Here is a 13,986-nt window from a genome sequence, read left to right as displayed (position 1 = left end):
ACGCGTGAGTGGAGTGTCTCGTGCTTTCTTAGATTCGCTCGTGGCGAAAGCCAATTTATTAATTATGTTTCCTTCTTTTCTGAGCAATTTCATGGGCACCGAGCGAAGTTCCTGATATGCCCGGCTGGGTCTAGAGGTTGGTGACCCATTCGACTTGTGACGAGCGTAGGTGGCGAGCTACGTCCTGGGGCAGAAGGGGAGCAAAATGGCAAGATATGTGCGTACGCTGTTTTTACCTTGCCCTTCGTACATTTGGGATGACATTTTCCTCTTTTTATGTACTCTTCCCTTCCTTATTGAGTTTTTCTTATGCAGGCCTTTGACAGGCTTAGGTCTTAGCTGCTCCGTCATGGAGCTAGGTTTCAAAAATATCTGGATGAGGGTAGGTCCCTTAGGCTACTCTGTGAGGAGAAGGAAGTTGAGTTGATGCACTGGCGATATGAGGTGTACCGGAGCTCGAATTACGAGAGCTATTTGATGGAGCAAGTAACTTCTCGTGGTATGCATTTTGCTTTTTAACCTTTTAGGTTAACGTTTTGCCTATCTCAATTGCAGAAAAAGATGGAGGCTCTGGAGCGCCTTAGGGGTGAAGCTGGCCGAGTTAGGAATGATTGTGGCAAGCTAAGAGCTCAGGTGCATGCTCAAGCTTCAGAGGAAAAGGGTGCCTTGGCTAAAGTTCCTGCCTTCGAGGCCCAACTCCTCTTGGCCCGTGACAATGCTTTAGTTCAAGTAGATATGATCACGAAGCTCGAGTCTGAACTTTCGGAGGGCAGGGCTGAGATCGTTGATGCTCGGGTTAAAGCATCGTCGAGTCGGACTAAGGTTGATCAGGAGATGACGATTCATTTGAAGGATGCTACTGATGCTCAAGCCGAGTTGAAGAGGGCCCTCGATCGTGAAAAGAGGATCAAGGAATATGTTCGTTGCAGGTCCCGTAGAAGGGTACTTGAAAAGATCGACGCTAGGGGTTTTGTTCTTCTGGAAGAGCTGGCTCGAGCGAGGGTGGATGAGCGTGATGCTCGATCACTTCTGCTCGATGTTGAGGAGAATGGAGACAAGGCTGATAGGTCATAACCTTCGGGGGAGGGGCATAGACTTTGCCACTTCGCATGTGATACCTTCGAGTTTGTAGATGGGGAATGCACCTTTTTTTGTAAATAACAAAGAACTCGAGGTTTTGTTTCTTTTGTACCCCTTTATGCTTTGCTCTCGACCAGGTGGACCGGTTTTAGAGTTGGTGAGAATCTTTAGATTTGTGATATGGCCCTGGGGCTCATAAGGCAGGCCCGGAGGCTCTTACGCGCTCGGTTGATGCGGCCTTTAGTGTAAGCTGGCGTTAGAGCTCTTATGCTTTGCTCAACTGTTTTGGGTTTAGTCTCTGAATCGGGTTGTGACTTGAGCTCACTTGACCCTCAAGCTTTTATGTCTGCATGGGCGGGCGACAATGGCTCTTACGTCTTGGGTCGAAGTGACCTTTTATGTATGTGGCCCTGAGGCTCATGAAGATGGTGACGATGGCTCTTATGTTATGCCCTTAGGCATGTATAGTTAACTATTTTGGATCTGGTCTTCGAATCGGGTTACGACTCAAGCTCGCTTTTACCCTCAAGTTTTCAAATTTTAAGCTGGCGACAGTGGCTCTTACGTTCTTGGTCATTGCGGCCTTTTAGTGTGTGGCCCTGAGGCTCATTTGGCTGGTGATAATGGCTCTTACGCTTTTTCCCTTGGGAATATATAGGCTTTGTTTTCCTCTCGTTAAGGACTTTTCAAAATATTTTTGCCTTACCCGTCGTCGGTTCGGGAAGAACCTCGATTTCAAGTCGTTTGCGGCGATATTCGAGCCCTTTGGAAGGTTTAGCTCGTAGGCTGAGTAGCTCGAAGCCTTGTGAGTTGGAGCTGACATGGTCGAAGCTCGTTTGCCTGTCGAGGGTAGCATGTTTACCCGATTCTTTTCGAAGTAGATTCGAAGTAATGACCTATGATTTCATAGCGACTGCCGAGCGTCCCTGAGTCATGTTAGTTTGGCTAGTACAGTCGTATTGACTGTAGTCATTTGTGTTTGGCCGGAGCCATTTTTGATCCCGAGTGTTGTAGTTTAGGCATCTATATTGAGGGTATGCCCTATCGGGAGTCTTACAAATGCGACATATAGCCTAAATTTCGGGATCGAGTTTTATGCCTGTAGTGAGGTCTTACAAAAAATTTCATGTCTGTTGAGGTCTTACATTTTTTTCATGTCGTTGAGGTCTTACAGTTTTTTCATGTCATTGAGGTCTTACAGATTTTTCATGTCGTTGAGGTCTTACATATTTTTCATGCCATTGAGGTCTTACAGATTTTTTATGTCGTTGAGGTCTTAAAGATTTTTCATGTCGTTGAGGTCTTACAGATTTTTCATGCCATTGAGGTCTTACAGTTTTTTCATGCTGTTGAGGCCTTACAGATTTTTCATGCCTGTTGAGGTCTTACAATTGTAGTTGTTGATACTCAATATGAGTTTTCATTTGAGACCGAGTCTGCCCGCTTGGGGTCTTACTGCCCCGGGTTTTTTAACAAACGGCGATTGGTGACAGTCTCCGAGTCATCGAGTTTGCTTAGTCTTGGGGTTCGTCGCTCGTGAGCTCGGAGTTGCCTCATTGAGGGCTTATATTTTTGGAGATTCCGACCCTGGGGTCGTGTGGGTGCCGAGATATTGACGCTAGTCTCCAAGTATTTTGGAGCGTTTTCGACGGAGGAATCCTTGTTGTGAAAATGCTGAACTTTCATTGGAGTACGAGACACTTTGGCGAAGGGTATTCTTTGATATTTTGGCATAAGTACATGTTGTTTTGTTGCCGTGAGCCCAGCTTGTGCGGACACGACTCTTTTGACCATTTGACCTGGTACATTATTTCCTATTGGAACTTAGTCTGTCGTTCCCCGGCTCTTCTAAGCGGATGGCCACTCTAAGGGGTTGCCCTCTTATGTTCGGGGTCGATTGCAAAAGAAGCCCTACAAGCTTTTTGGATCCTCCTTAGGTGGCGCATCATCCCTTTAAGAACCTTGCCGGCGAAACCCTCTTCGGGACAAAAGCTCGGCCGATGGGAAAGAGTGCAATGAGTTCCATTAAGGCCTTGGGATGTTCGGGTTGAGTTAACACTTCCAGACGCCTTGACCGGGTGTCTGCATATGGGTTAGTGTAAAATAACAAAGGAGGGAGGTGGTTTTGCCTTATTGCGGGGTGCGCAGGCGATATTCCGAGTCCCGATGTGTCCCTACTATTTTGGAGTGAGGACTCTGTACGACCCTCCACTGTATTTAATCGGGCTTAGCCGAAGACATGGTTTGATTACCCTTTGACTCTTTTCGAGAGTGGAGATATTGGTGTCGGCGCTATGTTACGTAACGGGAACACTTCCCTTGCCGCGTGCTGCTCCCCATTGGCGGTTTTAATTCTATCCTTTGCTGGGGATTTCATCATTTGGCGAAGAAGGGACAGTTGCCTTCACGTGGTGCGTCCGCGGCCGTCTGAATAAGGCATTTATACCTTACATCTCTTTTGATGATATGGAACTTGGCATTCCAGTCTGTGCCGACCATGCTGACTGAGAGAATGGTCTCTTCTCTCATTGTTTCTATCGCCGTGTTGAATCCGCCAAAGATTCGAGAGGCGGGCGTAATTTGGTCCGGCAGTCCGAGCTGCTCTATCACCCTCGACCCGATAATGTTGGTCGAGCCACCTGAACTCATGAGAGTATGTTTTATTTGAAATGAATCGAATGAGGAAGAAGGTTACCAGTGCGTTGTTATGAGATTGGGGTGAGGTTTCGGAGCCTTCCTCGCCGAATGCGAGGGAATCTTCGGGTACGTATCCCCGGGACCGTTTTTCTCTGGTGATGGACATTTTTATCCTCCTCTTTACAAGTTCCTGGAGAGTGTCGTCGCTCCTCCACTATCATGGTAATATGTCTCGGCCCATTTGCTTCGTTCTTCTTGGCCGCCTTTCTTACTCAGAACTGAACTCGAGCCCGATCGCTCAAAAGTTCTTGGCGGTGATTTTTATTGAGTAGCTTGGCTATTTTCTTTCGGAGCAAGTGGCACTCTTCGGTCCTATGGCCATGCGTATTATGTAGCTCACATACCAAGTTATGATTCCTCTGGGAAGGATCCGACTGAATAGGTCTGGGCCATTTGGTATCCCTGGTTTTGCTGACGGTGAACATGATATCCCATACAGCAACGTTGAAGTTGTATTCTGATAGGCGAGGTTCCCCCACTAGCCTCATGTCTCCGTTGAATCTGGCTCTGTTGACAAGTCCTCAAGGATATTGTCCTTGATCCATTCTCCGACCGTTGCGAGGTAGGTTGCATCTCGGGGCATTCCTCCTATCTTCGGCGCACAACCGATATTTTTCTTTGTTTGGTTTTAGTTTCTTTGCCAGGTGCATGCTTGGGTATACTAAGCCCGAGGGGGCTCCCGGCTAGTCATCCTCGACCCTGATTTGCGACTGGTACCGGTTGTGGGCGTCCGACCAGTTCTTAGATAGATACTCGATCAAGTTTTGTTTCAACTGTCCTAAAGCCACCGAGCTTCGTTCATTCAGGCCTTGAGTGAAGGCCTGCACCGCCCAGTCGTCAGAGACCGGGGGTAGTTCTGTTCGTTCCGTTTGGAAATGAGATATGAATTCTCGTAGCATTTTGTTCTCCCTTTGCTTAATCTCGGATGCGTCAGACTTTCTTGTCGCTACTTCGATGGCACCAGCGTGTGCCTTTATAAAGGAATCTGCCAGCATGGTAAGTGAGTCTATGGGGTTGGGAGCTAGGTTATAATGCCACATAATGGCCCCCTTCGAGAGCGTTTCCCCGAACTTCTTCAGCAATATGGACTCGATCTCGTCATTCTTTATATTGTTTCCTTTTACCGCGCAAGTGTAGGCTATAATGCGTTCATCGAGGTCTGATGTCCCGTTGTACTTGGGGAGTTCCGGCATTCTGAACTTCTTTGGAATAATTTTCGGGGCCGCTTCTTCGGGGAAAGGCCTTTGTATGAACTTCTTCGAATCCACACCCTTGAGGACCGGGGATGCGCCCAGGATCTGGTCGACCTTGGAGTTGTAGGTCTCGACCTTCTTGTCGTTGGCTGCTATCATTTTCTTGCCCGATTCGATTCTTTTGGTGAGATGCTCAAGCATTTTTATGATGGCAGGCTCTGCTATCAATCTGTTATTGCTCAATCTCTCAGGTACCTGTTCGGCTGGGGGAGCTGTTTCCGGTGCTGCTATGCTGGGAGTCTTTGGGTGGCTTTGCAACTGAGCGATAGCCAACTGTTGTGCCTACAATATTTCGAAAATATCATGAAGACTAACTTCCTATTCTCCCCGAGCTGAGTTCTTTTGGGCTTCTTGTTGGTCGCCATGTCGTATGCTCCTATCGGTGTGTGAGATTTCGTCGGCCTGCTGCGCGTCTTACGAATCCGCGTCCGCTGGAATCAATCCAGGTGCATTATCAGGGTTCTACGATGGCACGCTAATGACTGGAACAGCCACACCATTTTCTCCGTGGTTTTCAAGGTTGTCGTTTTCAAGTCTATTTACCAAGCCAAACGTTTTGACCTAAAATCGAAGATCTTGGACAAGAAAAAGTGTGAAAGATAACTTGTGTTGCGTAACGAAACCAGCAAGAAAATAATCACTATTATTTTTAGCCCCACGATGGGCACCAAACTGTTTACCGTGAAAATGGTAATAACAATTAAATTTGTTAATGGGACTCTAAAAATACGTGATCTATTTTTATGCTAGTTGTTAAGGCAGTTGATGCTAGATATGTGAAGCTTAATGATGAAATACGAACTAAAACGGGGCTGTAATCAAACTGAAGAGCTAGCCGTCCGGGCCTCGGACTGACCGATGAGGGGCCTCGAGGTCGATGCTTGGGCTCGAGCTCGAGCTATCGGGGGTAACCGGGAAGGGATTAACAGTTAGGATATAATTAAAAAGAGGCTCTTTATGTCCAATATCAAGCAATAAATGAAGAACAAGTATGAAAGAAATAAATGAAAGAGGTAGCCTCGAGCGAGTAAGTTAGAGAGAGAGAGTTGTTATTGATCTTGTGTAGAATAGTTGGAGCCACAGCCGCCCCTTATAAAGTGATGAGGATCCCCTTTATATAGGAGGGAAATCTCTCCACAGTACAAAATACATTAATTGTAAAAGCATGGAGATGGGACGGCTAGACGCGACACCTTGATACAGGCCCTAGGTAGGTCGGCTTTGTCAGACTTAGTCATGTGCCTTGGTAATTCCCCCATTTGACTCTAGCCTCGATTTGACTCTAGCCTCGATCTGTATCTTCTTTAAGTCGGACCTCGACGATCTCTGAGGGAGGGAACTCGGTCACAAATTCGCGTCCTCAGGGTCTCGAGGTGTTCTTCTGAAGTGACTCAATAGCAGGAAATTAGGCCCTCTGATTTCACCGCATACACTATAGTTCACGGTATTCCATTCATCCGAGTGCCGCGAAGATGTATCAGGATTTGAGGCAGCACTATTGGTGGAGGCAGATGAAGAAAGATATAGTTGGATTTGTAGCCCGGTGCCTCAACTGTCAGCAGGTGAAGTATGAGCACCAGAGACCGGGTGGGTTGCTTCAGCAGATACAGATTCCAGAGTGGAAGTGGGAGCAGATCACCATAAACTTTGTAGTTAGGCTCCCACGAACTTTGAGAAAGTTCGATGCTATTTGGGTGATTGTGGATCGGCTGACCAAGTCTGCGCACTTCATTCCTGTATGTACTACCTATTCTTCGGAGTGTCTAGCGGAGATTTATATCTAGAAGATTGTTCGCCTGCATGCATGGTATTCCAGTTTCCATCATTTCAGATAGAGGTACTCAGTTCGTATCACGGTTTTTTAGGGTCATTCAGCATGAGTTGGGGACTCAGGTGGAGTTGAGTACATTATTTCACCCTCAGATGGACGGACAGTCCGAGCGCACTATTCAGATTCTTGAGGATATGCTACGTGCGTGTGTGATTGAGTTTGGAGGGTCTTGGGATCAGTTCTTGCCATTGGCGGAGTTTGCTTACAACAAAAACTATCAGTCCAGCATTTAGATGGCACCGTATGAGGCTTTATATGGTAGATGGTGTAGATCCCCAGTGGGTTAGTTTGAGCCGGGTGAGGCCAGATTATTTGGCACAAACTTAGTTCAGGATGCTTTGGAGAAGGTTAAGGTGATTCAAGATAGACTCCATACAGCCCAGTCCAGACAAAAGAGTTACGCGGACCAGAAGGTTCGTGATGTTTCCTATATGGTTGGAGAGCGGGTTCTGCTTCGGGTATCGCCTATAAAGGGCGTTATGAGATTTGAGAAGAAAGGAAAGTTGAGTCCGAGGTTTATTGGCCCTTTTGAGATATTGAGGTGTGTTGGGGAGGTTGCTTATGAGCTTGCCCTACCTCCCAGCTTGGCAGGAGTTCATCCAGTATTTCATGTTTCGATGCTCCGGAGGTATTACGGTGATTCGTCGCACGTGATGGATTTCAGTTCAGTTCAGTTGGACAAGGATCTATCCTATGTTGAGGAGCCAATGGCAATATTGGATAGGCAAGTTAGAAAGCTGAGGTCAAAGAACATTGCGTCAGTAAAGGTTCAGTGGCAGGGTCAACCGGTCGAGAAGGTGACCTAGGAGACCGAGCAGGATATGCATAGTCATTACCCTCATCTTTTAACTACTTCAGGTATGTCTCTATGCTCATTCGAGGACTAACAAATATTTAAGTGTAGGAGGATGTGACGACCTGGCTGGTCGTCTTAAGAATTAACGCCCAGATCCCCTATTAACTGCTTTTCCCGTGTCTATTTCTGCTATTTTGATTTGTCAGGATGTTCGGTTTTGAGTTTTGGAGAGTTTTGAGACACTTAGTCCCTAAATGAGAGCTTAAGTTTTGGAATATTTAAGCGTAGTCAGAACAATATTAAGACAACCTCAGAATGGAATTCTGATGGTTCCGTTAGCTCCATTGGGTGATTTCGGGCTTAGAGGTGTGTTCGGATTGTGTATTGGAGGTCTGTAGCTAATTTAGGATTGAAATGCCAAAAGTCAAATTTCGAAGTTTCCGATTCGTTAGTGAGATTTTGATCCGAGGATCGGAATAGAATTCCGGAAGTTGGAGTAGCTCCATAGTGTTGAATGTGATGTGTGCGCAAAATTTCAGGTCATTCGGACGAGGTTTGATAGACTTTTTGATCGAAAGCGTAAATTTAGAGTTTTGGAGTTCTTAGGCTTGAATCCGTGGTTGATTCATCGTTTTGATGTTGTTTTTAGGTGTTCTAAGGATTGGTATAGGTTTGGATAGTGGTATATGACTTGTTCGTGCTTTTGGTTGAGGTTCTGGGGGCCTCGGGATGATTCGGATGTTTGACGGAAAGGTTTGGAGTTGAAAGTTGCAGCTGCAGTTTTAAGTCTGATGTCATAACTGCACCTGCGGCTTGGGGACCGCATGTGTGAGGCCGCAAAAGCGGTCGAGCAACCTCAAAAGTGGTTTAAGGCAAAAAGGGAGTTGACCGCAGATGCGGTTAGGGCACCACAGAAGCAGCTTCGCATTTGCGGTAAGGTAGTCGCAGGTGCGAAAAGTCCTCCATTAATGAAAAGTCACAGATGTGACCTTGGCTCCGCAGAAGCGGGACCACAAGTGTGGTCCCAGAATCGCAGATGCGGTTTCATTGGTCAGAAAATAGGGATTTCGAGGGTTTAGTTTCAAAACTTGGAAAAATCAAAATGGAGCTCGGGGGAGGGCGATTTTGGGATGAAGTTGAATAGCAAATCATTGGGTAACAATTCTTTAACCCTTTCTAGTTATATTCCATCAATCTATTGTTAGTTTTATCATTTAATTTTGGATTAGAGATGAAAATTGGGGAAAAGTTGGAAGAAAGTTCTTAGACCTAGAATTCGACTTTTTATTGGGAATCTGACCTTGGATTTTGGTACCTTTGGTATGACTGAACACGTGGGAGTGTGAGGATTATGAAAATGTAAATTTTACCCGATTCTGAGACGTGGGCCCGAGGGGCATTTGGGTCATTTTACCTAATTTCGAGTATTAGCTTATAATTTCTTTGTAGAATTAGTTACTTGAAGTGTTATTTACATTATGAAATTGAATTGAATAGATTTGGACAATTTGGAGTCGAGTACTCGTGGCAAGAGCGTGGTTTCGGATTGATTTGAGCTGGTTCGAGGTAAGTGGCTTGCCTAACCTTGTGTGGGGGATATTCCCCTTAGAATTTAGTATTGTGGTAATTGAAATGCCTTGTACATGATGTTATGAGTGTGTACTTGTGCTAATTGTTGAAAAAACTATTTTCACTAAAGTAGCTTTAATTGTGTTTTCCTTTCCTACTTACTCTACTTGAAATTTTAACCTGTTGTTAGCTTAGAGAAGCATGTTTAATTGACTTAATTGTTTTATTGCTTAAACTGCCTTAATTGTATTATGTGAAGCATGTTAGGTTAGAATTATCTGTTTTACTTGGTACAAAATTAAGCTTAATTGAGTATTCCTTGTGTGGTTGCTGTGTGTTTTTACTTTGGAACGACATCCCGGGAGATCCCCTGTACGTATTTATGATTGAGCTGAGGTACGGGATATCAAGAGATCCCTAGCATGTATATTGAGGATACCAAGAGATCGTTGGGGTACCAGGAGATCCCTAGCATATATTGAGGATACCAAGAGATCCTCGGGATGCCAAGAGATCCCTGGCACATATTGAGGGTATTAAGAGATCCTTGGGATATTGGCAGATCTTCGGTTATTATCTTTGTGAAGAGTAGTATTCCTTGTGATTGTTTTTGCCTCTATTTAAGTTGTCGTTATCTTTATTATCCTGTATTGATTATTATCGTTACCTTTCAACTGTACTGGTTTATCTTATACTGTCACACCTTATATTTTATTTAATCTTAGTAGGGCCCTGACCTTCCTTGTCACTACCTGACCGAGGTTAGGCTTGACACTTACTGAGTACCGCTGTGGTGTACTCATGCCCTTTCTGTGCATGTTTTTCATGTGCAGATCTAGGTACCTCCACCCAGACTTATCACGCTTGAGACGAGGCGTTCGTAGAGACTTCGAGGTATATCTGCCACGTCCGCAGACCGAAGAGTCCATTTCTACTCTCCCTTTTAACTATTAGCCCTTCAAAGGCTGGTGTTCATGAAATTCCGGGTTTTGGGAAATGTATTAGTTTTTGAGAGTTGATATTGTGTATGCCGAGCGACTTTTTTAATCCTTGACTTATTTCACTATTTCGGTTTTTTAATTGTTTCTTCCGCAAATTGGTTTATTTTCCGCATTGTTAGGCATACCTAGTCGTAGAGACTAGGTGCCTTCACGATAGTTCACGGAGGGTGAACTGGGGTCGCGACATCAGGTGGATCCTAAAAAGATTGAGGCCATTCAAAATTGGCCTAGACCTACTTCAGCGACAGAGATCCGTAGTTTCTTGGGATTGGCAGGTTATTACCGTCGGTTTGTGAAGGGGTTTTCATCTATAGCATCCCCGTTGACCAGGTTGACTCAGAAGGGTGCCCCGCTCAGATGGTCAGACGAGTATGAGGCGAGCTTTCAGACGCTCAAGACAGCTTTGACTATGGCACCAATTTGGTGTTGCCTACGGGATTATGGCCTTATACAGTATATTATGATGCCTCTCGTATTGGACTTGGTGCGGTATTGATGCAGGGTGGCAAGATTATTGCATATGCTTCGTGGCAGCTGAAGATTCACGAGAAGAATTATCCAATTCATGACTTGGAGCTAGCAGCCATTGTTCACGTGCTGAAGATCTGGAGGCACTATCTATATGGTGTGTCGTGTGAGGTGTTCACGGATCATAAGAGTTTGCAGTATTTGTTCAAGCATAAGGAGCTTAATTTGAGGCAGAGAATGTGGTTGGAGCTATTGAAAGACTATGATATCACCATCTTGTATCATCCCGGGAAGGACAATGAGGTGGTCGATGCTTTGAGTAGGAGGTCAGCCAGTATGGGCAGCCTTGCGTATATTCCAGTCAGTGAGAGATCGCTTGCATTAGATGTACAGGCCTTGGCCAATCAGTTCGTGAGGTTGGATATTTCTGAGCCTAGTCGTGTTTTAGCTTGCACAGTTGCTCAGTCTTTCTTATTTGAGCACATCAGAGATCGGCAGCATGATGACCCTCTTGTCCTTAGGGACACAGTGCGGCACGGTGATGCCAAGCAGGTTACGGTTGGTGATGATGGAGTTTTGAAGATGCAGGGTCCTGTTTGTGTGTCTAATATGGATGGGCTTTGTGAGTTAATTCTAGAGGAGGCCCACAGTTCCCAGTATTCTATTCATCCAAGCGCCGCTAAGATATATCAAGACTTGCGGCAACACTATTGGTGGAGGAGGATGAAGAAGGATATTATTGCATACGTAGCTCGGTGTTTAAAGTGTCAGCAAGTAAAGTACGAGCATCAGAGACCTGGTGGTTTACTTCAGAAGATAGAGATTCCTGAGTGGAAGTGGGAGCGTATCACTATGGATTTCGTCGTTGGACTCCCACGGACTTAGAGGAAATTCGATGCAGTTTGGGTTATTGCAGATAGATTGACCAAGTCAGCACATTTCATTCCTGTGGCAGTTTCTAATTCTTCGAAATGGTTGGCAGAGATTTATATCCGTGAGATCGTTCATATTCACGGTATGCCCGTGTCTATCATTTTTGATTGAGGTACGCAGTTTACCTTGCATTTCTGGAGGGCAGTACAACATGAGTTGGGTACACGGGTTGAGTTGAGCACAGCATTTCATCCGCAAACGAACGGACAGTCTGAGCGTACTATTCAAATCTTGGAGGATATGCTCAGCGCTTGTGTTATTAACTTTGGAGGTTCTTGGGATCAGTTCTTGCCATGAGCGGATTTTTCCTACAACAACAGCTATCAGTCGAGCATCCAGATGACTGCCTATGAGGCGTTGTATGGTAGACGGTGTCGATTTCTAGTTGGATGGTTTGAGACAGGGGAGGCTCGGCTATTGGGTACAGATTTAGTACAGGATGGCTTGGATAAGATTAAGATCATTCAAGATAGACTTCGTACAGCTCATTCCAGGCAAAAGATTTATGCCGACCGTAAGGTTCGTGACGTGGTATTCATGATCAGAGGGAGAGTGTTGCTTAGGGTGTCACCCATGAAGGGTGTGATGCGGTTTGGAAAGAAGGGCAAGTTAAGCCCTAGGTTCATCGGGCCTTTTGAGATTCTTGATCGAGTGGGAGAGGTGGCTTACAGACTTGTGTTTCCACCAGGTTTATCAGTGGTACATCCAGTGTTTCATGTGTCCATGCTTCGGAAGTATCACGGTGATCCATCCTACGTGTTAGACTTCAGCACTGTCCAGTTGGACCAAGATTTGACCTATGAGGAGGAGTCGGTAACCATTTTAGACCGGTAGGTTCGTCAGTTACGATCGAAGAGTTATCCTTCGGTTCGAGTGCAGTGGAGAGGTCAGCCTGTTGAGGAAGCTACCTGGGAGTCCGAGCTCGATATGCAGAGCAAATATCCCCACGTATTCACTGGCTCAAGTACTTTTCTATATCCATTCGAGGACGAATGGTTGTTTTAGAAGTGGAGAATGTGATGACCAAAGGGTCATCTTATGTTTTAGAACTCGATTTCGTGTTCCGAGGCCTTAAAAACCTCATTTTATCTTTTCTCGATATGCGTACACAGTCCAGGCATGATTCCAAAAGGCCTTTATGTGGAAGATTTACGAAATAACAATTTTTGGCCTAAAAAGTTGATTTTAGTTGACTTTGGTCAATATTTTGGGTAAACGGATCCGAACCTGTATTTTGACGATCCCGGTAGGTTCATAGTAGAATATGGAACCTGGGCATATGCCCGGAATCGAATTCCGAGGTCCCAGGCCCGAGAAATGATTTTTTTATGAAAATTGTAACACTGAAAATCTAATGATTTAAAGAATTTGATTGATGTTTGATCTTGGTGGTATCAGGCCCGTATTTTGGTTCCGGAGCCCGGTACAGGTTTAATATAGCATTTACATCTTATCTGTGAAATTTGGTAAGAAACGGGACTGATTTAACGTGATTCGGACCTTTGGTTGAGAAAATAGAAGTTTTAAAACTTTCTTGAAAATTTCATGCAATTTGGTTCTAAATTCATAGTTCTAGGTGTTATTTTGGCGATTTGATCGCACGAGCAAGTTCATATGATGTTTTAAGACTTGTGTGCATGTTTGGTTTGGAGCCTCGAGAGCTCGGGTGAGTTTCGGATAGGCTACGAAGTGATTTGGACTTAAGAAAAATTGCTGGTGTGCTTCAGGTCTGCAGACTTCGCATTTGCGAAGACTGGCTCGCAAATGCGAGCCTCGCATTTGCGAAGAAGATTCGCATTTGCGACCAGAAGGGTTGAGAGGTGATTGCGAAGCTCATGATCACAATTGCGATAAGCACGTGCCGCATTTGCGAACAATTGTTCGCATTTGCGATGGTAGTAGGTCCTAGACATTCTTCGCATTTGCGAAGGGATGTTCGCATTTGCGAGGTTCGCATTTGCGAATCCATGGTCGCAAATGCGATACCTGCAACTGTTCAAAAACGATTTTGGACGTGATTTTTCACATTCTCCCATTTTTCAAAACCTAAACCTCAAGAGGAGATTTTCCAAAGACCATTTCTTCCCCAAATCATAGGTAAATAAATCTTAACTCATTTCTTTTAATCTTTTACTTCTTTTTACAAGATTTTATCCTAAAATCTAGGGTTTTTCATGGTGGAATTGCGGATTTTTGGGTAGAACTAAGGAATTTCGAAATTTGGGGATTTAGACCTCAAATTGAGGTCGGATTCCAAAACCAATTGTATATCCGGGCTTGGAGGTGAATGGGTAATCGGGTTTTGGTCCGATTTTTGGGTTTTGACCAAGCGGACCTGGTGTCAGTTTTTGACTTTTT

Source organism: Nicotiana sylvestris, chromosome 6 (genome assembly GCF_000393655.2).
Source record: "Nicotiana sylvestris chromosome 6, ASM39365v2, whole genome shotgun sequence".
NCBI lineage: Eukaryota > Viridiplantae > Streptophyta > Magnoliopsida > Solanales > Solanaceae > Nicotiana > Nicotiana sylvestris.
Note: the sequence above shows the minus strand (reverse complement) of the source record.